The 27,709-nt window shown below is 40.5% G+C and overlaps 1 protein-coding gene and 2 pseudogenes across 1 annotated transcript in view; 2 read left to right on the top strand and 1 right to left on the bottom strand.

Moving 5' to 3' along the window:
- The first annotated feature begins 2,409 nt into the window (after nt 1–2,409).
- Nucleotides 2,410–13,889, top strand: LOC118924021 (tubulin alpha chain-like 3; annotated as a pseudogene).
- Nucleotides 13,890–19,714: 5,825 nt separating this feature from the next.
- On the bottom strand, nt 19,715–25,938 carry LOC118910213 (neuroepithelial cell-transforming gene 1 protein-like; annotated as a pseudogene).
- TMEM236 (transmembrane protein 236) overlaps nt 25,814–27,709 on the top strand; it is a 103,247-nt gene continuing 101,351 nt past the window's right edge. Inside the window, exon 1 of the mRNA XM_036881176.2 lies at nt 25,814–25,940. The gene's annotated coding sequence lies outside the window, so the exon portion shown is untranslated. The remainder of the gene's footprint in view (nt 25,941–27,709) is intronic.

Raw genomic sequence — 27,709 nt, 5'->3', positions numbered from 1 at the left:
TGTCTGAACTATGTGGGTAGCAGATCACATGCAAAGCAGCAGTTGTTTTTTTATGTTGGCACTGTGAGCACATGGCATGCGTGCATCCCACATGACTGGGTGGTAAACAGCTGAGGAAGATTGCTTTGAGAGAAATCTACGTGTACATGGTTTCAATGATGTAGAGACACAAAATGCCCCCTAACCTTTAAATTTTTACCTACATCTAGGGATTTAGGTGAGTCTGATCTGTTTACAGTAGCTTACAATGTACCGGGAACATTTTAAGTCCCACAGCTGAAAGGAATGAAACTGTTCTTTGCAGATAGGGGTGGTAGAAAGCTGTTTATGATGGAATGTATTGTTTTGATTTTTATGTGCCAGATAAAGGTGGGAGTATTGATTGGTACTAAATGCATTGCAAATTGAGTTCACAACCATTGTCATGAGAGACTGTTAATTGCAGAGAAGTAACACAAGAGGGAAGCTCTGCTCAGGTAATGAACATGAATTCTTCAAAGAGGAGAGAGAGCGGTGTTGTGCCTTGAGAATGAAGGAGACGAAGTACAAGGTTTGATGGGGCTCAGCACGAAGAGAGTCCAAGTCAGATTGCAGGGGTGTGACCAGCCAGAGCCCCCTCCCACCTGCGACTGGTAGGCTTTTTGTAGCTGAAGCTCAGACCTTGGGAAAAGAGGGTAGGGTTACCTAGCACATCAACAGGCAAACCTCCTGAAGGGCCCTGGTGATGCAGAAAATGGCCTTCTCACTCTCTAAGACCTCCTGTGTAGACTTGTTCCATGACCCTGGCAATCAAAGCTCAATGATATTAAAGTCAGTGATTGTAATCCCTTTAGATTTTTAGGATTTAACTTTTCCTTTCCCTCTCTTATATGTCCACTAAAACTGTGTCTGTTTAAATTACAAAAAGAGTTGTTTGCTATTTTTAAAAATGTGGATAGTGATTTAAAAGTGTGTAGGAGATGTGGGGGCTGATATGGGTGAAGGAAAACAGTGAAGTTTAAACCAAAAAGACCACTTACTACCCAGATATAACTAGAGTTAATACTTTGCAATTTTTTCATTAAGGTATCATTGATACACAATCTCATAAAGGTTTCACATGAGCAACATGATGGTTACTACATTCACCCATATCATCAAGTCCCCCCCACCGCCAGTACTTCGCATTTTTCAAGACTGTTTTCTATGCTTAGTTTTAAATGTATTTGACATAATTTATATACAATCAACAAAAAGCTTATATACTCTGTACTTAATATGTTATGAGCATTTCCCACTTCATACCTTTTTGGGGGTAAATATTTAAGATAATATTAATTAAGATAATATTAAGGGTAATAATGCAAAACATACTGCTGTATTGATGATCTTCCTTTAAATGCCTCGCAGTAGGTGAATGGTTAAGAAGATGTTTTCACTCATTTAGTTAATGAAGCAGTGAATGCCATTCTGCCTAATCTTTGTGTTTTAGATTATTTCTTTCTTTTGTAATTCATTAGTTTATGTCGTTTGCCTGTTTATCTAGTAGATGTCGCAAGTGTTTCTTTTGTAACTGATGAATATAAAACTGCTTTATATACACCCTTATATATGAAGGGCTATATAAATCAGTTTTTGTATACATCAGTATTTATTATGGTATAGAATTTTTACATTTTGGAGTTGTCAAATCGATTGCATGTTTCTTTGGTAAATTTTTCACTACTTTTAAAAATCTTTTTTTTTAAATTTTGATATCATTAATATACAATCACATGAGCAACATTGTGGTTACTAGATTCCCCCCATTAATTTTTCACTACTTTTAAGCTTAGGCCATACTTCCTTATCTAGAGCACATATGAACAGTAAACATAAAAATCATAAGATATGAAAAGGTAACATCTTTAATTTATCTGTAGTGGGTTTTAAACTGTGTCAAGGTTATACATTGATTTTGGTTTTATACCTTTCCAATAACTAGCTAATTTTTGAGGGAGCAAGACAGCTTGATTTTAGACACATATGGTATATAATATATATATAGTCTTAACTTGTTCTTAGCCCATTACACAATAGGTGCTTAGTTTATGTTGTTGAAACTTTGAATGGAACTGTTGTCCTTAATTCAACTGTTCTTCTACCCTGGCTTTTGGTTTCCATGAGACACTTTTAATTAGCCTTATAATACATTTCACAAAGGCTAGCTTGGTGTCTGAATGCTGAATGATGAAGCTAATGTTATCTGAGAAGGCCCACTCAATGCTAACTTACTGTGGCTTATTTCAGAGGGAGTGCCTTTCCATTCATATTGGCCAAGCTGGCATCCAGATTGGGGATGCTTGCTGGGAACTCTATTGTCTGGAACATGGAATTCAGCCGGATGGCATTGTTCTCAACAGTAAAAAGGATCAGTTGGAAAGTGCTAGAATGGATAATATGGATGCATCTTTTGATACCTTCTTTTGTGAGACAAGAACTGGGAAGCATGTGCTCAGAGCACTTTTTGTGGACCTGGAGCCAACTGTTGTAGGTAATTTAAGTTTACATTCTACTGCAGTTTTCAGGCCCACAATCAAAACAAACACACCAAGTATCCAATTGTGGGATTATCAGATCATACAAATCTATCTAAATGGCGTCATGTGGACCTTTTCCAAATTTAGAGGATCACTCAATGGCACTTATGATGAGCAGCATGGCAAACACACCCAGAGGGAAGACTGGTGTAGCCTTTTTGTGTGGCAAAGCAAATTAATTCTTAATTTCTCCACACACATCTATCATAACAAAACTTTTAATTTTCTCCTGGATTTGAAAGCCAATTGCTAGAGGCTTCTGACAAAGAACCTGAAATTTGACATCAGCTGCTTATAAAGTTTAGAATATTTGAAAATGATCCCACAGAGGCAAGAAGCCAAATAAATCTAATTGTGGGGAAAATCAATACAATTCTATGATGATTAATGGCTGCCTTTGTAGTATCTTGTGCAAAAAACACTTGAAGTGGAGCTAGAGCAATAATCCTGGGTTGAGAAGTGGCCACAGTATGGAGAGGAGGGTGGATTTGGATTTGGGACTATGTATTAATTAGTTATCGCTGTGTAATAAACTAGCTCCAAGCTGAGTGGTTTAAAACAATAATGATCATTATTTTGTCCATGAATCTGCAATTTGGACAGGGCTCAGACGGGGCAGCTTCTCTCTGTTCCATGTGGTATCAGCTAGGAAGGCTCAAGTGGGACCTGGAGGATCTTCTTTGAAAATGGGTCATCTACTTGGTGGCCAGCTGTTTCAGGCTGTTGGCTGAGAGCCAGGCCAGGGCTGTGGGGGACATGGGCCTCTCTGTGGGCTGCTTGGGCTTCCTCACAGCATGGTGCTGGATGCCAAGAGCAAGCATCCCGTGAGAACAACGCAGAGGTTCGTTGTACTGTAATAACTTAGCATTGGAAGTCACATGATGTCACTTCAGGTATTTTTACCTGGCCAAGGCAGCTACAAAGATCTACCCTGGAAGGGGTATAAGCCTCACCTCTCGATGTGGAAATAGATAGGTTCTAGAAGCACATGTGAAAAGAAAAATCTTGTTGTGGCCTTCTTTGGAAAATGTAATCTGTACATACTGGACTGATTGGAGTCCATTTCCCTGTCAGAACAAAGTCAATCCATCAGAACAGTGGATTGATGTCAATATGAAGGAAAAGATAGAAGGTTTTATTGAAAGGGGGAAGTTACAAATTGTCGAGGCCAAGATGCTTCAATAAAGATTTAGTGTTTACTCTGGTAGATGCTGTGAAAGAATTAAAAATAAGGAGACATTGATAACTTCAAGAACAGAGGAGACTAGTACAGAGGTGAGGAGGAGCAATTGCGGTATGTTCTGATTTGAGTTATAAGTATCCTCAGAGAATATCTGAGTTTTTGTTTCAGACACATGGGAGTTAGCTGGAGTCTGCTGTCCCAGGAACCTGAGCAGGGTGGAATATGTCCCCAGAGGACTTCAGTAAATGTAGCTGAAGGAGCCATGAGAGAGGCCACATCCCAGTATTAGGATTATTGTAGCAGACATTTCAATTTGTGCCAATGCACAGATGCTAGGCCTATGGGAGGCTTAAGGCCCAAGATCAGAAGCTAAGCAAGTAAGAGAAGAGACAGGGGCAGGCAAAGTCCTAGAAGAAATTTCCTAATCCTTTAGAATATAGCCTGGTAGGAGGGTGATTTTGAGGGTCCTGAGCTGTCCAAACAAAAAGGCCTAAGGTCCAGGGTTTAGGGAGGAGGCCCTGGTTTTCCTTGTTCTGTCCAGCATACGTGCCAGGCAGTGTTCTTGACATTGGAGGCACATATAGTCTCGGTGTTCATTGATTCCACATAGTCAGGTGCAGACCTATAAAAGCCAAATAGGGTGCTTGAAAACTGACTTGGGAGTCATCAGGTGTCTACTCCTGAGGAAACAGCATTTTCAAATTCAGAGGTGTAGAGGAACATGCAGCCTAATAGTTCAGTGTGGCTGGAATGGAGGGTGTGGGCAGGAGGGTGATGAGAAAGGAGTCTGGGCCATGGGCCTGGTAGCAGTCAGGAATTTGGACAGAGAAAGGACTTTGCAGGGCACAGCTGTAAGGGATGGAGACTAAAGTGGAGAGGACCTAAATGGCATTGGAGGTGAGGCAGCCAAAAAGCCATCAAATAATTATGTTTAAAAACCATCAAATCCCCTGCAGATGCTGGTTGAGGATGCTGGGCCAGGCACTGAAGTCTCCAAATAAAGTGCTAAATGGCGGGAAGTTAGAGTGGCAGTTTGGTGTCCATATGAAGCAGGCTTCTTTCGGAGTATACAGTTGGGTTTAGGAATTCATGGTCATATGCAGGAAAGCACCGTGAATTGAGAAAACTGTCTTGCTCTTAGAAAATTAGAGCATTTGCTCTTAAACAGTGAGCTTCTCCTACTACTATAGATATCTGGTGCCAAGACCTGGGAGGCAGATCTGCATAAATACATGCCATGAAGCCAGTGTTATTATTGCTCTGTGTAACTGTTGCTATGTGGGCCGTGTACCATGCCCTGTGAACTTGTTTAATCCTCATAACTCAGTAGGGCCGGTCTTGTTAATATCCTGCTTAGTGAGATGAAATAATTGAGGCATAGATTTACTAAGTAACTGCTCTGTAGTCAAATGAGGAAGGCAAGATGTGAACCCAGGAAACTAATTCATGAACTCCCTCTGTAGCCTACTTAGCCCTCTAACACTGCTGTGTGACTCCTGAGGAATTGTGCTCTTGGGCATTCTACAGTGGGGGGATTGGGACCCAGGCCTCAGACATGCTGTGTTCTGCTGTCTTCTCATGCTACCCAGGCTTTGAAGTCAGTGAACTAAGCACAAGTTGCACTGGTTACATTCAATACTGCCAACATCTTAACACCAATTTCCCTGCATCACACATTTATGTGAACTGCATTTGAGTCTCGTGGGTGTTTGAGTTGCCATATGGGCCTTCTTTGTTAAAGCCTCTATTACTGTATATGGATAATACAGATTGTCGTGCCTTTCCAGTATACAGTTGGCTGTTTGTAGATAGAAATAGTTGTCTTAGAATGCCAAGGTACCATCAGGTGTGTAGTGGGTTAAATAGTGTCTCCCAAAAATCTAGGTCCACCTAGCACCCCAGAATATGACTTTATTTGAAAATCAGGTCTTTGTAGAAGTACTTAGCTATGATGGGGTCATACTGGATGAGGGTAGTCCTAAATCCAGTGACCTGTGTCCTTATGAGAAGAAGACAGGAAAGAGGGGGTACCTGTGCAGGCAGAGACTGGGCATGTGGCTGTAAGTCAAGGAACCCAAAGGATTGTCAGAGTCACCAGGAGCTGGACAGAGGATGGAAAAGTCTCTCCATCAGAACTTCCAGAAGGAACCAGCCCTGCCCACGCCTTGATTTTGGACTTCTGGCCTCCTGAACTGTGGAAGAAAAAATGTCTCTCGTTTGAGGCCACTGAGTGGGTTGTAATTTGTTATGGCAGCCCTAAGAGAGTAACAAAGGGGCATGATGGGAAAACATACCATCAGTTTATAGGGAAATGCTGGTTCCTTTCACTAGCCAGAGGAAGTCTGGGTCAGCAGTTTAAATCCATCCCTTTCCCACCATGTGGGGGAAGACCGGGGGTCGGGGTACAGGGCAGTGCATGGATCAACAGGGGGCTGGCATCTGAAGGGTGTGAAGCACACTGACCCTCCCCTCCCTCTGCAGATGGCATCCCTGCTGGCAAGTACCGCTCCCTCTTCCACCCCGAGCAGCTCCTGAGCGGAAAGGAAGACGCTGCAAACAACTATGCCCGAGGTCGCGGTTCTGTGGGGTCAGGGATCACTGACCTCATGCTGGAGAGGATCCGGGAGCTGGGAAGTGGCTCCTTTCTCCTTAGGCAGGACCACACCCAAGAGCCTGGGGGTCTGCAGGCACCTCCCCAGCAGCCCCTGTGTTTCTGTCCTCGACGTCACACCACCCAGCCTGCACCCTGGAGCCTCCTGAGGCTGTCACAGTGGGGAGGCGTCCTGGTGTTGGCTTTGAGTGCGCTTTGCTACTTACGAAGGGCAAAAGTACCCTCTTTACTTACTGTAAAGCCCCATCTTCTTTTTCTCTCTCGTTAGACTTATGAGGAAACATGTAAGTTCCTCGCTCCCTCACAGCTTTATTGAGATATAAGTGACGTTTAACACTCTGTAAATTTAAGGTGTACAGAGTGATGATTTGACACGTGTGTGTGTGTATATATATATATATATATACACACACACACACAGTGAAATGGTTACCACACTACACTTAACCACCCATCTGCTCACATGATTACTTTTCTTTTTTTTATTTGTAGTGACGATATTTAAGATCTGCCCATCTAGCAACTTTCAAGTATATGATACAATGTTTTCAGCTACAGTCACCATGCTGTACATCAGATACCAAGAATCCCAATTCATCTTCTCACTGAAAATCTGTGTGCTTATACAAACATCCCCTGTCTCCCTGACCCCTGCGCCCCTGGCAGCTACTTTTTCCTCTCTCTTTCTATGAGTTTGGCTTTTGATTTCACATATAAATGAAATGATACAATATTTGTCTTCCTCTGACTTACTCCATTTCATTTAGCACAAGGCCCACAAGGTCCATCCGAGTTGTTGCAAACGGCAGGATTTCCTCCTTCGTGTTGAGAGTGCCCCATCTACTCTTCTGCTGCTCATAGTTTATCTGTTATCCAAGACTTCCAAAGCATGTTAAAACTTGTCATTTCCAATAGTGACCACTGTTTGTAAAGTTAGCTTGGGGAACACCCCACAAGACGACTCTGTTTACTAACAGTTAATTCTTCTCCAAGGACCTCTGTCTGGAGAATTCCTTATCCAGTAAACATTTTGGCATTTGGCATAGTCCTTAGGCGATGCCATGCCTTCACACAAGCCCAGGAGGCTAGGTGTACAAGTGGTATGTATCTACTGGGAGGGAAAGTGATAGTTCAACATTTGCTAGTCATTTTCTCTTCTTTGTTATTGATAAAGACCTTGCTTTAGATCACATACAGATAAATCCATGAATGGCAGTGAACAACAGTTGAATGTTTATGCTTAACTTGGAGTAACACTCTAAAGTGCTTCCCCCACTACAGAACTAGGCCCTCGAATGTGTTCCCTCATGGATGTTTGTCTGGACTTGAGCATGGTAAAACCAGTTCTTTCTGAAGGTTTTTGTTTTTTTTAGGAACTTGTATCGCCACCACCCTGGCTTCTGGTTAACTTGGCTGAGTTCTCACATCTCATCCACTTTCTCTAGGCAGAACAGTGCAGTGGCTGCAGGGATTTTTGATTTTCCGAAGCTTTGGAGGAGGCAGCGGATCAGGATTTACATCCCTCTTACTGGAGCAGCTCTGGGCAGAATATGGCAGGAAGACGAAATTGGAGTTCTCTGTCTACCCACCCGCAGGATCTCCACTGCTGTCATAGAGCCTTACAACTCTATCCTCACCACCCCCTTCACCACAGAGCACTCGGACTGCACCTTCATGGTGGACAACGAGGCCATCTATGACATTTGCCATCATGAACTTGGTGCTGAACGCCCCTGTTATGCCAGCATTAATAGGCTTATAGGTCAGGTGGTATCTTCCATCACGTCTTCCCTATGATTTGAGGGGCCCTTGAATGTGGACCTAATTGAATTCCAGACTAACCTCGTACCTTATCCAAGAATACATTTCCCCATGACAACCTCTGCTCCCATCATCTCTGCTGACAGTGCCTACCATGAGGAGTTCTCTGTGTCAGACATCACTGCTGCTTGCTTTGAGTCTTCCAACCAGCTGGTCGAGTGTGATCCTCACTTGGGGAAGTATATGGCCTGCTGCCTACTCTACAGAGGAGATGTGGTTCCTAAGGATGTGAATGCAGCAGTTGCAGCCATCAAGTCAAGGAACTCTGTGCAGTTTGTAGATTGGTGCCCCACTGGTCTCAAGGTAGGCATCGACACAGCCCCCCATGGTGATGCCAGGGGGAGAACTGGCCAAGGTCCAGTGGGCTGTCTGCCTACTGAGCAACACCACAGCCATTGTGGATGCCTGGGCCCGCCTAGAGTACAAGTTTGACCTCATGTATGCCAAGAGGGCATTTCTACATTGGTACATCAGAGGAGGCATGGAGGAAGGTGAGTTCTTAGAGGCCAGAGAAGATTTGGCAGCCCTGGAGATGGACTATGAGGAAGCAGGGCAAAGTCTCTGAGGCAAATGTGACTGATGGAAATGAACATTAAGCTGAAGGGTCATGCTTTCTTTCCAAGACATTATACATTAGTGGGTAGAGTTGCCTTGATTGCAAGAAAAAGGAAATCAAATCAAGCAAGATCCCCAGCTCCACCAAAAATTAAAGGGGCAGTGTTAACAAAGAGCACATTTTTCCTTCTCTGTCCCTGGGATCCAGCACTGCTACTTGGGAGCCTGCAAGGTTTGGAATCCTTTAAGCCTCTGGATCATGTCTGTGTTTGTTTGTTTGTTTTTTTGGTCATGACAGAAACCTAACTTTATTCTTCACTTTGTTAACCATGGGACTATGAAACCCTAAAGTTAGTGATTTCCCTTTCTTGCACCTGAGGTGGAACACAGCACATATTGATTATTAATGTTATTTCCCCCATATTGTGTTTTGTACACTGATCAAATAATGAAGATTTTCAGTGTGATTCTTCTCCTTCTTCCAAATGTGGCCTTACCATCTCAGTTTGCTTTTCATTCAAACAAAGAAACAACAGGAATATTCTTGGGTCTTTTAAAAATGTGAACCTGTGTCCTGCAGCTCAGAAGGTGAAAATGACCTCTTTTGGCTCCCCTGCCCTTGAGGTGTTCTCAAAGTGTGGCCAGCAGAACCCCTCATCAGAACAAGAGGTTTAGATAAACTGCAGATTCTTGAGCCTCACCACAGACTTGCTAAACATCAAGCCCTGGGGATTGGAGGGGGCATGCGTAACCCGAGAATTTCAAGTTTAGAAAACACTTAATGGAATTAATTTTTGGTATTAAACTCTCCCATTTTTTTAAACAAGTGAGAATTTAAAATAGAACAAAGAGCAATTAATGCCTTAAAACCACTAGCTTCAGCACGGCCAGTGCTTCGGTCCCGGTGGACACTCAGAGGAAAGGCTCTCCCGCCTTGGCTGGGAGCATGCAGTTGGGTGTCTTTGTGTGAGGTGTACCAAGCTGCAACACTACTGCCTGCTGGAGGTGTCACCTGGACCCCAGGACTGCTGCTCTGTCCTTAACAGTTTCCCGGTAGCTGCTCTTCTGTATGAAAACCACCGCCCTGACATGTGGCCTCCAGAGCACCGGTCACATGATGTACCATTCTGCCTATTTTTAGACCCAGCCATTGTCACCATGGAACCCAATGAGCACAGTTTGGTGGAAATAATATTCAGGTACTCTTCAATGCCCATAAAGGTATGGCTGTCCAGCCTACCCAACCGTCAGTGGATTTTTGCTGGATCCTGAGACTTTCAGCATTTGGCTGCATCCCCTTTGAACTCTACTTCCATGGCCCTCTGACAAGGGCTCAATCTTTGCTGACATGAAAACAGCTTCATGCCAGAGCTTGCTTTGGAACCTGAGGCCTGTTAACCTTAAGGTCTGCCTGGACTTCCAGTATAGCAGTGGGGAAAGAAATACGATTCTCACTCTCATGTCTCTGACTTGCTGTGATCAAACATTTGGAGGAAAATAAAAAATACTTTTTCTTCAAATAAAAGGAGTGACTTGGTGAACCCCACTGTCACTTTCACCAAATCTGAAAGCAGACTATCGGGCTCTACATAAGGGTAGAAGAAAACCTGCTTCAGTGCTTGAAGGAGCCTCTGCTAGTATCCAGATTCCTGGGGGCTCTATTTGTCAATTCACCCGTGTCTCTCATGTTTGCATTTTAAAATCTTGTCTCTTATTCAGTAGTAAGAAAAGCTATATGATGACCTGAATACTATGGTGTCTTACCTGAGGGTTTCAGCCCCGGGCAAGTTCATTCTGGATTGGGTGAGACTGACAAATGACAATGGAAACTTTGGGGGTAAAAGGGGACTTATTCCAAGCTTTATTCTCCTGTTGGCAGATCAAGTGCTAGAATCCTGCCTCTGTCTTAGCCTCTGCCCCAAGTGCTGCCTCCACTCCAGGCTCTGCCCTCACCTCCATCCTCTGTTCTCCTTGGCTGCTTCCCTCTGCTCTTAGCACTGGGTGAAGCTCTTTTTATAGCAACTCATGCAATAAAGGCCTATTGCCAATGGGTGTGCAAGCATTCACCTATGCAGTAGGCTAAGTATTACATCATTACATGTACACAGTGAGTAGATCAGGACCAGGTGAGGATCCTGGCCATGGACTTCCATTTTCCCTACATATGGACATTTCACACACTTGTGAGTTTTAGGATTAGGTCTCTTTAGAGTAGTCATCAAGACTCAAATACTTTTCTTTAGACTCTTTCTTTTAATAAAGTTTATTACTGTCAAATGGTAATGACTAACATGGAAAGAATATGTAACTAGATATTAGGAAATATGGATCTAAGTCATGGCACTGTTACAATGATGTAATCTTAAAATATATACCTCTCCATATCTTAAAGTCATCATCTCAGATAAGGATATTTCTAAGGTTCTTTCCAGTTCCAAGATTTTGTCAGGCTAAGTATTGATTAACTTGTGATGCTGCTTGCCTCTACATGCCATACATAAATATTAGATTTACCAAATATTTTTCTTTATTCATATTTCCTATTAGCTTCATTAAAAAATTCTTTTAGTGTATATCCTAGAAACTGAACTTATGAGCATCTGCCACACATAAGTATTTTTACCACTTCGTGGATGATGAAAAGACCACTGAACACCACACCTTCGTTTACTACACCCCTGCCTTTTGTGTATTGTTACTTTATGGTTTGATGCTCTGTATATTTTAAACCCCACAGATGTTGATTACTATTGCTTTAACCAGCACTGTTTGCTTAGATTTGCCCACCTGCTATGTCAAAGGTACTCTTCATTCCTTCCTGTATTACCATACTGCCATCTGGGTTCATTTTCTTTCTGTCAAAATAACTCCCTTTTCTATTCTTACTGTGGACCTGGGGTTGAGAGGACATGACATTTGACTATCCAAAGAGTGAGATCACCTGAGATGAGGATTTATGTGCTAGTTAAATGCGACCTTGGGGCAGGGACCCTCTTATTCACTGGGTACCTATAGGATCAGGCATGGGTAGGTACTCAAATGTCTTTTAAATTGAAAAGTGCCAGGAGATGATCTTAACCACTACTTTATTGAATACCACCTATGTGACTTTACCGTTTTATGTTCCTCTTCAGTCTCTCCCTAAAATTGGGTTGGATCTTCATATACCCTCCACCACCGCAGAGGAAAAATGCTCCCCTTTCTAGGGCCATGTGTTGCTTTTGAACCTTCGCCCTTTGACTTACCTTCTAGAAGATTGCTCCTTCAGTCTCCCTTGTATATTCTCTCTCCTTTTCTTCATTGATTTGTTTTCTTCTCCTTGACTATGTGAAGGTCCCCTTATTCAAAACAATCCACCCTTTTTGCTGGATTTTATTACTCCCATAATGTGCTGTCACATCTGTCCACTCTGCCAAACATTTCAAAAGGATTTGCATTCCATACCGCTGCCTCATCCTCTGCTTACTCCTCAACCTTTGTAACTTGGTGTCTTCCCCGCCATTCTACAGAAACTGTTATCTCAGAGACCACTGATTGTACTTTATTTATTAAAACAATGACTCTCAGCCTTCAGATTTCTTGACCATAAGCGTTTGGTTATTCTTTTTTCTTGAAACTTGTCCTTTGACTCTTGTGGCCCTACCTGGTTCTCCTCCATCTGACATCTCCATTGACTTCTCTTCGGCACTGTCTTTTCCTAGTGGAGACACCTTGGCCCTCTTCCCTGGACCTTATGTATCTTATTCACGACCTCTGTGTGGGGGACATTGTAAACTCTAAGTTTTCCTTCTCTCTTGAGTTTTATACTAGAATTCCCATTTACTTGCTAGACCTTTCCTCCCAGATGTATTGCCTACACTTAAACCTCTAAGAATTTACCAATTTCCTCAGAAGAAATCTGCTCTTCCTTTAGCATTCTCTACTTGCCTATTTGTGTCATCATCTCTCATAAGCACATTCTAAGTGATGTCATTTTTCACTGCTGTCTCTTTCTTGCTCTCAACATAGAATAGGTGCTGTCAACTCTACTTCTGTTATGTTTCAGGCATCCATTGCCTTCCCTTTCTTCCCAGTGCAGTCATCCTAGCTCAGGTCATCAAATCCTCTCTGTAAGTAGCGCACCAGTCTCTAGATGCTTTTCTGCCTTTCACTTTGTCTTCCTGATCCACCTGTGACTGAACATTCGGAAGCAGAACTTGGATCGTTCTGTTAACTTAGCCAAAGCTTTAAAAAGTCCCCATTGTTTTAAGCGTAAGTTCTGAACTCCTGCGCATGGCATGCAGAGCCTGTACCAACCAGTTCCTGCATAATTTCCAATCCCATCCATTACTGTGTGATCCTGCATTCCATGCATCCACACTGCTCACCATTCCCTAAGTCACAGTTTCCTCTCTCCCGTGCCTCTGCTCTCCTCTCTGCTTTCCCTCTGTGACCATGTGACATAATGCCCACTTCAAACCCAGTTCGAACATTGCCTTTTCCATGGAGCCCCTTGGAATCCATTTACTTTTACCCCAGAATTTAGGGATAGTCAAGATACACTCTGAATGTCTCTGTCCATGGAAAATATTGTAATAAATACTCACTGAAAAAATATGCTTGTTTCATGTGCATTCCCACATAGCGCTTTCAACTATTTCACTTTTATGTACATGTGTTATTTCTCTCTTCAGACACTGGAGGGCACTAGTGAAATGCTTAAATCACTGCTCAGTTCATATGTCTTGGCGTTCTGGAGGGCATTTATGAGTGTGCATATTCATACACTCAGAAAAGACCATTTAGAGGTTTCGTTTTTAAGAATCTACTAAAATTAAGATAAAAACCTAATTATGGATTAAATTGTTAAAATTCAGCTTGTGACTTATGTTATTTCTAAGTTTACCAAACTTAATCACTTTTAAAGGGAATATACATGAGTTTTTGGGACCCTCTGTAATCCCCTTTGCAATGGCAAAAATTAGGGAATTTTTGGTTCCTAAGAGCAATCTTAGATAAATGCTCTTAAATATCTTGGACTGCATTGACAAATTTAATATGTTTTCTTTATTTTTAAGGTCTTTGTCTGATGAATCTTGCCAAATGCCAAGCTGATCCCACATGACGTTTTTCTAAGCTTTGTGTGGAAATGAGAAAAACTAAGGCATTTTGTCTAAATGTATTCCTTTTTTTAAATTCTGAGAATATGTTCTTTCTATATTTTCTGTGACAAATGGCCTCTCTTTCATGAAGCTAATGTGATGGTAGATGATAGTTTTCTGGGTTTCCTTTTTTCATGTTCTTACTCTGAAAAATGGACAGTCCTACCAGCGCCTCAAATTGATTTTGACAGCTAACTGTCCCATTAGGCCCAAATGTCTGAGAGCCACTGCTCCTGTCTGTGGAGTGTAAAATCAATTTTCTTTTCTTTAAAAAATAACTTTTTTTTGTGGAGACTTTGTATAAATATATGGCTCGTAAATGGGATGAGTAAAAACTAACTTCAGGACTGATGTCTGATATGAAGGGATTGGGGAGGGACAAGAGGCTCTCAACCAACGCCTTCATAATGGGTTTCTTAAGCTGGTCAAGAGCTGCACAGATCTAGCTATTTGATTCTCCATGTCTTCGTGTGTTTAAAATATGTTAGACTAAAAATAATGCATGCAATGCATGGACCATTAGAGCTCACGGATGGTGAGAGAAATGTAGGCATGGACAGCCCAGGGAGGCAGGTGGTCTGGCTGCTATTAGAGGTGGGCCATTTGAGGCTATCACTGAAGAGTCCTTCCCAAGGCCACAGGGCAAGAAGAAAGCCACAGAAACCTCTCTACTTATTGGCCCAGGATGACAAAAAGCGAGTCTGAGGGTCTGGGAGAGAAAGTGACTCACTTCGGCTCTGGGAGGAGAGAGGGCCTTGGATGGACTTTGAGGGCTCAGAATGCTGCCCCTCCAGTGGTGCCTCCTGTCACGTGTGGGGCTGGTTTCAGGTGGAGGTTGCTGGGCCACCTCTCCTGGGTGGCCTGCTGGTCGGGACCCACAGGGTGGAATGTCTTCTGGAAGCCAGCAGCCCTGAGTTGTCATGAAGTCCTCCTTGCCCCTGACTCTCTGCAGGAGATAGAGAGATGGCTTCCGTGTTGACTCACAACCCTTTGCAGATCTCTGAGGTTACATTCCCCCTAGGTCCCAAAGTGGCCTGGCCTCAACGTAGGACTCTGAGAACTGGACAGTGTGTGAGCAGCGTCAGGAGCCAACTTGGCTTGAGGTCACTCTGGGGAAACCCACTTCTCTGGAAGCCACTTCCCTGGAAGCCAGTTTGCCAAGACGAGTTCTGCAAGTGGTCAATCTGCTGGTATTTCCCAATTTACCAAAAAAATATTTTAAAAAACACTTTATAACTTTTGCAGAGATCCACATCAGAGGAGCTGTTTTACCAGTTTTTGAATATTCCACTGAAGTTTCCCTTGTCCAGTGAAGGTCTCTGCCTGATAGTTTTCCGGAGGTGCCCTGTAGTAGCTGCAGTCACCTCTCCTAACGTTGCACCACAGCCTGACAAGGAGGAAAGTTCCCAGGCTTTTTTCAGATCGTGTCAATGATTTGGGGAAGGAGACCCAACTCGTTTTGAGATCGAGGATTTGTACATGTTTCTGATGGCAAGGGTTTTATGAATTACAGATGGGCAGGTTTCTCTCTTCTAATAGATTTCCAACGTAGGCTAATCCTTTAGGGACCTCATGTAAGGGAATCGCATGGTATTTGTCTTTTTCTGTGGCTGGCTTATTTCATTAGCATAATGTCAAGGTTCATCTATGTTGTAACATATTACAGAATTTTCTTCCTTTTTAAGGATAAATAATATCCCATTGTATATATGGACCACACTTTGCTTATCTATTTGTTGGTGGACACTTAGGTTTTTTCCACATTTAAGTTATTGTGGATAATGCTGCTTTAGAAATATCTCTTCAAGACCCTGCTTTCAGCTCCTTTGGGTACATACCCAGAAATAGAATTGCTGAATAATTGGGTAATTCTATTTTAGGTATTTTAGGAACTGCCATACTGTTTTCCATAGCAGCTGCAGCATTTCACATTCCCTCCAATAGGCCACAAGGGTTCCAGTTTCTCCGCATCTTTGCCAACACTTGTTATTTTCTTTTCTCTCTCTCTCTCTCTCTCTTTTTTTTTTTTTTGCTCATGGTAATGCATTATTGTAGTGCTGATTGCATTACATTTCCCTAAGGATTAGTGTTATTGAGCCCATTACCTTGTGCTGTGCTTTTTTTTTCCAGTCCTTTTCCCTCTGTATTTAATTTTTAAAGGTTTCTTTTGAAGTTCTCTTATAGCTCAACAATCTTAGTTTTTTAAAGTCTTTTTCTGTTTATTTTGGGTGGTTTCTATTGCTATGTCTTCAAGTTTAGTCTTTTCTTCTGTAAAATCTAAGCTGTAATTAATGCCACCCAGTATATTTTTAATCTGAGACATCGTAGTTTCATGTATAGAAGTGTGATTTGGATCTCTACTTAACATGTACAGTCTTTCCTCTAGCTTTTTAAACAAATGGAATAAAGTCATCATTACCCTTTTACTGCACTTGCCTGCTAATTCTAACATCTGTGTCAGTTCTGCTTCAGTTTCGATGGATTGACTCGTACACATTCTGAGTCATATTATCTTGCTTATTTGCATGACTGATGACCTTGACAGATTGTAATTTTACCTGGTTGGTTGCTGGATAGTTTCCTATTCCTGTAAACGTTCTGGGACTTTGTTCTGGGATGCAGTTAAACACTGGGGTACACTTCAGTTCTTTTGAGTCTCGCTTTTAAGGTGCCTTAGGCAGGATTCAAGCAGCTTTTAGTCTAGGGATGATTATTTCCCACCAATGAGGCATGGCTCTTCAGGGCACCCTACCTGATGCCCCATGAATAACGGACTTAAAGGTGCTTCTGGCTGGCTGGTGGGAACAGGCATTAATCTTGGTCCCTGTGAGCTGAGTGTTATTCTCTCTCATCCTTTAAGGTGGCTCTTTTCTTGGCCTTCGGCCATTTCTTCACACTCATTTGATGATTACTACTCTGCTGAAATGAAGGACCCTTGAGTGGTCTTTCCACAACCTTCAGACCTCTGGGGTTTCTCTCAGTGTTGCCTTTACTCTATGTCTTCTGGGCCAACTCTGACTGTCAGTCTCCCTGGACACTCAGCTCCATCTCCATCTCAGGAAATCTGCTGGCCTTACCTGGATGCTGCCTGCCTGTCCCTGGCCTGAACACTGTCTCAAAGTAGTGTCTTGCCAATGGGTTTCAACTCCGGGCAGGTTCACTATGGATTCCATGTGACCAAAGAAATTACAGTAGAATGTTCTTGGGGTGAAAGGGTTATACCCAACTTTATTTTCACAGTGGCAGGTCAATCACTAGAATCCCATCCACTCAGAGTGAGTCTGCATGCAGCAAGCTGGTCTCTGCCTCTGGGCTTCTCTACCCATGCGGCCGTCTTAGTCGCTGTCCTCGGTGCTAACACCACCCCAGCCTCGTATCTGCTCACCTGCACCTTGCAGCCATACCATGTTGCGCAGAGCACAGGGTAGGGCTTTTTATATAGACTCAATAAGCATGTATTTCCCACACATGTGTAGGGAGTTAGCCAACCAGGGCCAGGTGAGAATCCTGGCTATAGGAACCTTCACTTTATCCACACACACAAATTTTTTTTCATAGTTATTGATGGAAATGTAGCTGCCAGGGAACCCCAAAGGCCAGATATAGGAGATGGCAACTGCACACACTAAAGAACTATGGTACTGGCTGTGTGTACAATTGTTGGGCTAGATTAATATAAGATAAATACCTGGAAATTGGCTTAAAGGCAAAATTTCAGAACCTTGGTCTTTATCACTTTTTGTATGCATTTAACAAAGAAACTTCTTACATACCAAACACACAGACAATAGGAGAAAAGACTCTGCAGCAGTCACTCATAAGGACCAGGAGATACATCTAGAGCTCTGGGGGAGAAGTTCAGGGTTTCTACTTTTCCACCCAGTGCTCACCGGTAGATGTTAATCTCTAGGTCTGATAGAGTAAAATACCATTCTTTCCACAAATAGGAACTGATGTTTATTATGTGCATGATACTAAGAGGGAAAATGTGGAATTCTTCTAAGTGCAACAAGCTCGAGATATTCTTAGGAGGGAAAAAAAGCAAGATACAAAAAGTTAACTGGCATGGTATAGCCATTAGAAAAGCAGTGTGGCAAGGAAAAAAAAAGAAAAAGTGTAGAAGTTCCTTAAAAATTAAAAATAGAACTACTATATGATCCAGCAATTTCTGCTCTGGATATATATCTAAAGTAAGTAAAATCAGTATGGAACGAGGTCTTTGTGTCCCATGTGCATTGCAACATTATTCACAATAGCCAAGACATGGAAGCAACTTCTGTGTGTGTCCACTGATAGATGAATGGATAAAGAAAATGTTCTATACACACACACACACACACACACAGACATAGAGACAGAGAAAGAAACTATTACTCAGCCTTAAAAAAGAAGGGAATTCTTCGACTTCTAGGAATTTACCCTAAGAATGCAGCAGCCCAGTTTGAAAAAGACAGATGCACCCCTATATTTATCACAACACTATTTACAATAGCCAAGGAATGGAAGCAACCTAAGTGTCCATCAGTAGATGAATGTATAAAGAAGAGGTGGTACATCTACACAATGGAATATTATTCAGCCATAAGAAGAAAACAAATCCTACCATGTACAACAACATGGATGGAGCTAGAGGGTATTATGGTCAGTGAAATAAGCCAGGCAGAGAAAGACAAGTACCAAATGATTTCACTCATATGTGGAGTATAAAAACAAAGAAAAACCAAAGGAACAAAACAGCAGCAGAATCACAGAACCCAAGAATGGACTAACAGTGCCAAAGGGAAAGGGACTGGGGAGGATGGGTGGGAAGGGAGGGATAAGGGTGGGGAAAAAGAAAGGAGGCATTACGATTAGCATGTATAGTATTGTGGGGGGTACAGGGAGGGCTGTACAACACAGAGAAGACAGGTGCTGTTTATACAGCATCTTGCTACGCTGATGGACAGTGACTGTAGTGGGGTGTGTGGGGGGGACTTGCTGAGGTGGGTAGCCTGGTAAACATAGTGTTCTTCATGTAATTGTAGATTAATGATAGCAAAAATATAAATAAATAAATAAATAAATAAATAAATAAATAAATAAATAAAGAAGTCATTTGGATTGATCTATTTACAATCTTTCTCCATTTTCACTTGCAGTGGCCAAATACAATTCACAGAATAGTGAACTTTTCCTTGAATGATCAACATTATAAGTCTGCTGTGACACAGAGCATTTAGTCCTCCACTTAAAGACTATGATCTCATTGGAACAGAAATATTTTAGAGTAAAAGATTCATTACTTTTTACCTCTTATGAATAAATCCACAAAAATTGATAAAATATGGTCAGATTTTCAACACACCTGCTTCTTTTCAAACTCATTATTTGCAGGTATTATAAACCAACAAATAAAATTCACTTTCCCCAAGCCTTCTATAACTTACTCTTCACGCTCAAGTTTAGCTTTTACTATCTTCTTGCATGATCTAGCACAACCAGATATTTTTACCTTAAGACCAAACTACTCTCTTTTTCCCCCTTTTTATGAATTAGCAGCCAACTGCCTCCCCTCTTGCTTTTCAGACAGCACTAAAGCTCTCAACAAAACCCTTAAGGTGGTTTTCTTTCAGTAGTCCAGAATACACTGGATCAGTTCATGTGTGTTCACCACCTTGCAATGCTTCATGTGAAAAATTGCAGTTTTCTTAATTGGGTCAAAAACAGTATGGCTTGGTTTTCATTGATAAAGGTAATATGATTTTAAAAACATATATATATCTATATATGTGCATATGTACACATTTTTATCAAGGTGGAAAATAAACGCTACCAATCTGTAAAGGTGGCAAAGTAAAAAATAAATGAATAAAGCAAATACTAAAAACTACTTTATAAGAAAAAAATTAAATAATTGGCAGGTTAAGTGAATGAAAATGAGGAAGGTGTAGTGATAAAAACTAATATAAAGCATTCCAGTTCATAAAATGGAAAATCTGTATAAAGTTTTATACTTTGTTTCAAAAGGAACTTATGTTTCAGTATAAATTCTAATGTATTACACACCTGTATTCTGTGAAGATTTTAGAAGTGAATGTTAAAATTTCAAATTCTGCACACACAGTTTATCAAAGAAACACTGGTAAAATCCCAGTATTTGCAAAATTTTAAGGTTTGGTAGATATTGTAAATATCACAATAGGTAGGTATTGGAAAGTCCTAACGAATTCAGAATGAAGAAGTAACCCATTCTATAAATCTTTCATTTGATTAAAAATACCAGGCTTGCATGTACCAAATTATGAGAATATATCTTAAAAAAGACGGTTGCAGTTTTAACAGTAATCTGTATATATATCTTTAGCTGCCATTAAAAAAAAAAAACAAAAAGAACCCAAAACAGAAAATGTTAAGACTAGTATTAAGTAACCCTGCAACGCTCTCATGCTCGCATTACTAGAAAACCCAAACTGTATACATTTATAAATAAACAGGGTCTGCACCAGTAATACACAGAACTTCCTTTATACTGAAGTCTCTTTCCATTCACCACCCAATGCAGTTTTGTCCCTTGGCTTTGGGAAGCCAGGCTGTGCTAGGTGCGCTTTGACACTCTTCATGTCGTCTGATGTGCACGCAGGGGAGACACACGCTGAAGCGTCCCCATCAACTTCGACCTGAGTCACACTGGATGCTGTAGATGCCCTTCTCTGGGTTTCGACAGTCCCAGCGGAGGGGTTGTTCTCGACGCACTCCTCATGGAGCTGGGGCAAACCCTGCAGCTCGGCTGGACTGGTGGCCTGCTGGAAAGGGGCTATGGCGGCTCGAATACAGTTGATCCACTGCTGCTTGTGGAACACATCATTGGCTTGCAGAGTGTGAGACTGGCCTGGAGAGGGGTCTTGAAAGCCAACTCTAAAGATATTTTTAGCTAGGAAAAGAAAAATGGGAGAAAAGAAAGGAAATCAGACTTAAAAACAGTTTGTATAGATGAAGTGGTCATATAATCTTGGTGTGGGTGCTGGAATTTCTGTACATGTACACTTGTTAGGTGGATGCATTAAATAAAGCCTTGGGACATTATTAGATGCACCTACTGGTGTCAGAGCACAATTTGATGACAGCAGCAGCTATAGGACAATGGAATCCTTTCATTTGTAATTTTTTGTGTGGAGACAGAATTCTTTTTTATTTTCCCTATGCTGTACCTTCTGTTTGTGACTAATTTGTAACTGGAAGTTCGCACCTCTTTATCCCCTTCACCTATTTTGCCTACTACCCCACCCCACCATGGCAAACACCTATTCTTTGTCTGAATGAGCCTATTTCTGTTTTGTCTGTTTTTCAGACGCTGTATTATGGAAGTGAAATCATATGGTATTTGTTTTTCTCTTTTTTCACTTAGTACAATATCCTCTGGGTCCATCCATATTGTCACAAATGGCAAGATTTAATTATTTTCTATGGCTGAGTTATTGCACAGGTATCCACATCTTCCTCATTCATTCATCTATTGATGGACCCATATCTTGGCTATTGTAAATAGTGCTGCAGTTAACATAGAGGTACACATATCTATTTGAATTAGTGTTTCTGTTTTCTTCAGGTAAGTATCCAGAGGTGGAGTTACTGGATAATATGGTATTCCTCTCTGTAAATGTTTGAGGAGCCTCCACGCTGTTTCCACAGAGGCTGCACCAATTTACATTCTCACCAGCAGTGCACCACAATCTTGCTCATACTTGTTATTTGTTTGTTTTTTAATACTAGCCATTCTGACTAGTGTAAAGTGATATCTCATTGTGGTTTTGATTTGCACATCCCTGATGATTAGTGATGCTGAACATCTTTTCATGTGTCTGTTGGCCATCTGTATATCTTCAGAAAATTTCCATTCAGGTTCTCATTTTTTAAATCAGATTTTTGTGGGGGGGGTTTGAATTGTGTGAATATTTAAATGTATCATATATTAATCTGAGACAGAATTTTTAAAGATTAAAACTAAATTCACTTAGGTTCTGAGTTTGTTAATTGAAACAATTTTACAATTTGTATTTTTACCTTTATGTGAGCTGCCAAAAGCCCCTTGAAAGGACCCTTCCACTCTCACATCTCCATCCTGCAGGTCTTCTAAGACCAGCTCTTGGACGGGGATTGGTCGTTGGTAAACTTCATAAGAGTAACGCTGGTTTCGTGTAACAGGACGAGTCAAAACCAAGATGTCTTGAAACAGGAAAAAAAAATTTCTGCAGAAATGAGAAACAAATACTTCCTACATGTGGAACCCTGTGATTTTAAGTGATTGGAATTTAGACATGATTAATTTCATCACATTTCTTTGAGATTCCCCTTATAGATGACCTCACAAAGAGGAGGATTCGAAGGCGATGCATGTTCTGCTTGGAGAGCCTGTCTAATCTCAGACTATAAAAACCTTTTATTGGCATATAACATTAGATGAGGTAGCAGCTGAGTCATCACTGCACCCCACAAAGACCTATCAGTAGGAACATGCCTGGAAGGACCAGGATTGTACACCAAAGTTTTCTAACAAAGGATTTAAATAATGCAAGCTGGTAAAAATGTTAATGGTTCTACTTTGTCCCACACAAATTTAAGTCTTTACAGAACAGCTGGGACTCAACAATATAAATCAGAGATGTCAGATTTCATCTTTTTACAAAAAGAACCTCAAGTCTTCTTTGCTTCTGAAAAGCAAGTAATGAATCAAAAAATACCACCCATGCTTATACTCAGCTCTGGCAGGTACTTTTTCAATTAAAATTCTAAAAGTAAGTTTCCTTCCAGTTAGTCTGCTGCAGAAGCCTGGTTAGTAATGCTAAGACTACTTCCATCACTATCAACTCTTCAGAAAAATCTTCTGATGGATATGTTATTTTTTTCTGAAACATGGAACTAATAATTTATTCAGAAAAACTGCTGGCCAAATTAATTTATGCTCCAAAACTAAAAAATAAAGTATTATTGATTCTCCAGAGACATTTAAGTTATTCTGTAAAGACAGAAACCAAATGTTTGCGTTATGAAAGCTGGTAACAAAGAACAAAAACCAGTAACCTTCTTTCACTATTTGATGAGTCCATTTTACAACCTGCTTCATAATCTATGTGGAAACAAACTGGGTGGGAAAGGGAAGCAATGGCTCATTTCCTATTAGTTCTAAGATACACTTACATGTCCATTTTTATTCTTCAGCTCCCCGTGGCAAAGCAATACTTTGCTTGCTTCAATTCGAGGATCCTTCTGCCTTTCATTCAGATACTCCAGTTTGTCGATGTAATACTGACATTCTGATTCTCCTTTCTTCAAGTTGATATCGGAGAGAACTCCTTGTATTATCAATATCTAAAAATTATTAAAAAACTGATGGAGTCTTTTCAGAATAATGTAGTCAGTGTCCCTACAGGGCTAAAACACCACATCAAAATGATAGAATTTTAAAGCTTGAAGGGACTCTTGAAATTAGTCAGTCCCTTCATTTTACAGATGAAGAAACAGTTTCAGCCTAAATAGGTAATTTGCCCAAAGTTCTCCAGCTAGCTAGTGGAAGTGGTAAGACCAGAATCCAGTCTTTTGATTAGAATATAAATACAGATTGTGTCCTGCCTCTTTATTACTCAGTGTGTGGTGCACGAGCATATGGCGTGCTTAAAACATCCACCAAACACCTCCGGATGTTGAGTCACTATGCATAATTGGGAGTAGCATTGCGTAACTTTCTAAGACAAGCTAATGTACAAATTTGGAAAACACAAGAATCATTAGTTGGACTACTTAGAGCTTCCTGCAAAAGCTGAACATCAGGGTGGTCTTCTGGAGTATGTCTAAGAATTTCTTTCAACAGTAAAGTGTATTTGACTAGGCGACTTCGGGGATTATCGAGGAAGCTCCACAGATCTAGTTTTCGGCTGAAGGGAGACTCAAGACATCGCTGGAGAAAGTCCTGGACTCCTGGGTCCTATTTCTTTTGGTCAAGAAGAGCTTTGACTGCCAGCTGGTTACTACAGTAGCCTTTGTAGGCATTCAAGCCTGGCAACTGAAGAGTGACACGAGAAAACAAAGTACCGTAAGTTCCTGCTATGGTCAGTTCATTAGTAAGCTTGTGAACAAGAAACATAAAGCTCACAGCTGTTCTGGAAAGCTCTGACAAGCTGTGAGCATTGTCCTGCAGGTGATACTAGGGGGAGTAGAGTCTTCTGGGCCAACACCAAACACCCTTTTCTAATTTCCCTAATGTAGCTAAATTCAACCAAACACTCATGACTTTTACTTTCCCCAACTAGTTAGATGCTAGTCTTCTCTAGTCGCAGGACACCGTAGCCTTGCTGTATCACCTTCATCACCAACCTTCAGACTGTTTCTTTACTTGACTATCCCTCACTAGATTAGTCATGGAGAGACTGCCTTTTATCTCTCAATTCCCAGTGATCCCTCCCACAACAGTGCCAAGCATCTGGCAGGCACTCAAATATTAACTGACAGAATGAAACAGAAAATTAATGGTGTATAATGTAAGAACTCTGTGCAAGGAAGAACATATTTTTAAAACAAAACGCTATCATTCATCAAGTAGGTTTTTAAACAGAGACTGTATGTTCTTATAGCTACAAAAATTTGTTCAATTTTAATGCATTATTGATCTGTTTTTATAATCCAGTTCCTGGATCAAGTGCTTCTGATATTCATTACAATGACAGGTGTGGCATGTACTTGTGAAAAACTATCTGGAGTAAAATATGACATACCCAGTTCACAAGAATGTGACCAATCTGCTCCACTGTCCCATCAGGCTTGGTTGCTTCTCCTATTCTTGCCCACAAATCTGAAGGATAAAAAAGCAGAAATACCAAGAATTGGTTTATTTTAAAAATAATGCAGCACTAAATTAGAAGTTTAGATTTAAACTTCCTTGTATTCCTGCTGTTCAAGATTCTAAAGAAAATTAAGTAGCATATCTCACCTTCATGCAAAGGTATATAAGCATCCAAGTCACCAAATATATGTGTGAGTTCCTCTTCTGACATGATAGACAACTTTAACATGGGGTCGTGGTAGGCCTACCAGAGGGGGAGAAATGCATCACACAGAGACATAAAGCAAAGAAGACATTATGAGAGATCTGTACTTGAATGCAAGTTTGTGTAACTGTACAAAAGCTACTGTGGATTCTACTGTAAAACATAGAAGAAATTAAAGTATATGTTTGCTAATCACCCTAAGAGACTCTCTCACTGACATTCATATTTGAAGATGTGTCTAATAAAGCTCATGTAAAAAAAAAGTATTCACTAATAGATATTTTCTGCTTCTAAAAAGAAAACTATGTTAGAATTTGTTAAATATAATTTCTAAAAACCAGAGTGTATGATAAAAAGTTATACACTGACCTTTCTTGCAAGTTTGAGATCTTCAATTAAGTCCTGTTCACCTCGGGACATTTCATATATTGCCTTAAAAAAAATGAAGCAAACATTTTAAGTCACCATCCCTTCCTCTGAGAAAGGAAAATTATGTACAATTGATATTCACCATTATTTAACTGATGTTTCAAACAGTTCTTTTTAAAGTGTCTCTGTCTGAAAAGTAAAATTCAGAATGGAGTCTCAATGTTTTATATAGTGCCCTATGTATTATAACTTTACCCCATCAAGAGTTCAATCCGATGACGCCCACCAATCACAAAGTGTTGCTTAGCGTGTATTAAGAATTACTGTCAAATACAAAATTGCAAGTTGATTTTACCTTAGGCATTAGTTTGCTAATCTTCTGGCAAAACACCTATTTAAAAAACAGGTACTTTTTTTTAGTATAAGCCAATATATATGGTCTTGCTACTCAATGCCAGCTTACCTCCTGACGTTTGATTTCTTTGGCAGTTAAAGACTCTCTAATGTTGACACCTAACGTCTCTGACCACAGGACGCTACTTCTCCTTTAGGCAGGTGTTGGGACTGTTGATCTGCGTGATGACTTTTGGGCAGAAGCTGGGGATCTGCTGTCACCATGACGAGTAAATGGCTTAACAGAAGAATAAAAGAGGTGAACAAAAGAGAAAAGCTTTGGAGGACACAGTAATTATTCTTTTTTCTTCTTAAATAAAATAGACAAATTAGAAAACAAAATTCAGAGAATTCTTCCAGGCATTTATCCAAGCTTCATTCTGTCATTGAAAAATATTATCAGACAAAACTACTTTTTAGATATACAACCTATCCAAGATCATGCTTTGATAGACGATGTAAACTACTATAGTGAGATTAGATAAATATTGTTCTGGTATTTATTACCAGCATACTCCAAAGGGAAATTTATGTTTAGTAAGAGTGCAAACCTGTTTGTACACCTCAAGGAAAAAATACCAATCTTAGGCTTTTAGAAAAAAGCCTCCTCACTATATTACTCACCCCCAGCCCCATTGCCCCTGTACTGTATGACCAAAGCATCTGGCTGCTCCATTTCTCACTGGAGAGATTAAATTTGCCAAGGATTTACTTTGAGTTAAAGGTCAAACTCTTTTATTCCTTGGTTCCTGTAAAAAGAAAATCAGGTTATATTAAATGTGTGTTTAGGTATAATGATGTTAAACAAGTTTGGACAAAATTGAGCCCTCTCAAAAGCTAGTATTTACATATTGTAAAGTATAGAACTTTATGGGATTCTGAAAATGAATGTTTTCCTCATTGTTATAATACTAAAAATACTACTGAGAAGCAAAAATTTATAAAAAAATAAATGGTGCAAGAAATTCCAGTTAAATACCTGAGTATCACTGAGAACATACCAAAAATTAACATTAAACACAAGAAAAACTAGAATTAAAGAAATGACCTTCTAGAACACTATAGACCTTTTAAGTTTAACATAGAGAGTAACTTAAAAAAAACCACACTATTATGAAAAATTTCAAACATACACAAAAGTGGAGAACAACAGAATAGATCCCATGTACATATCTTTCAGCTTCAATAGTTTCTGGTGAAATAATCTTTCATCTCTGCCCCTGGTGGATAATTTTAAAGCAAAACCTAGACATGATATAATTTCATTCTTAAGTACTTCAGTCAGAGACTAGCGTATAATTGCACACGTCTGATGGTGGAATGGTCAATTCTGAAGGCAGGGAGGACCCTGTCGTGGGAAGTGTTCCACAGGGCAGGACAGTGGCCAAGGGAGTGCTCAGGAGTCCAGATGGCTGGGCTCCAGCCCTGGTTCTAGCACTTGCAAGGGAACACCCTGGGCCTCCATTTTCTCCTCTGTAGGAAGGAGTGAATACTGAAACGTCTCTTACGAAGTTGTTATGAAGATTAAATAAATTATGCTGAAAGGGCTCAGAACAGTGCTTGGAAGAACACAGGATGTGTTAGCCATTGCAAAAGTTAAAGTTTCTTAAGAATTATCCCCACTTCCCAGTAAAGGTTGGGATTTATAAATAATTAGAGCCTCACTCATACATTTAACTAATTAACAACACAAATTCAGAGTAGTTATAATTCTATACATATTGTTTCAAAAATAATTATAGTAGTATAGGAAACAACTTATTGTTTTCAAGGATCTCAAAAGTTTACAAACTCCATTATTCTTCTCTTACTGGTAGGAAAATAATGGTATACCATTACATGACCCATAAAGCTATTGAAATCAAGAAGGCTGATAAAAAACAGTCCAATGTTTATAATGTTTGTGCAGTAAAGTTATTTGTTTATATTTGATGCCTTGGACAACTGTGGCATTCTTGAAAAAATGATTTTGATGAGACTTCAGAAGGACATATAATTAAAATTACATTGAAATTACCATTTAAAAGTAAAAACTACCATTTAAAAATGACAGATGATGG

This window comes from Manis pentadactyla, chromosome 3, assembly GCF_030020395.1.
Source record: "Manis pentadactyla isolate mManPen7 chromosome 3, mManPen7.hap1, whole genome shotgun sequence".
NCBI classification, from domain to species: Eukaryota; Metazoa; Chordata; class Mammalia; order Pholidota; family Manidae; genus Manis; species Manis pentadactyla.
Note: the sequence above shows the minus strand (reverse complement) of the source record. Positions and strands in the feature narration are given on the sequence as shown.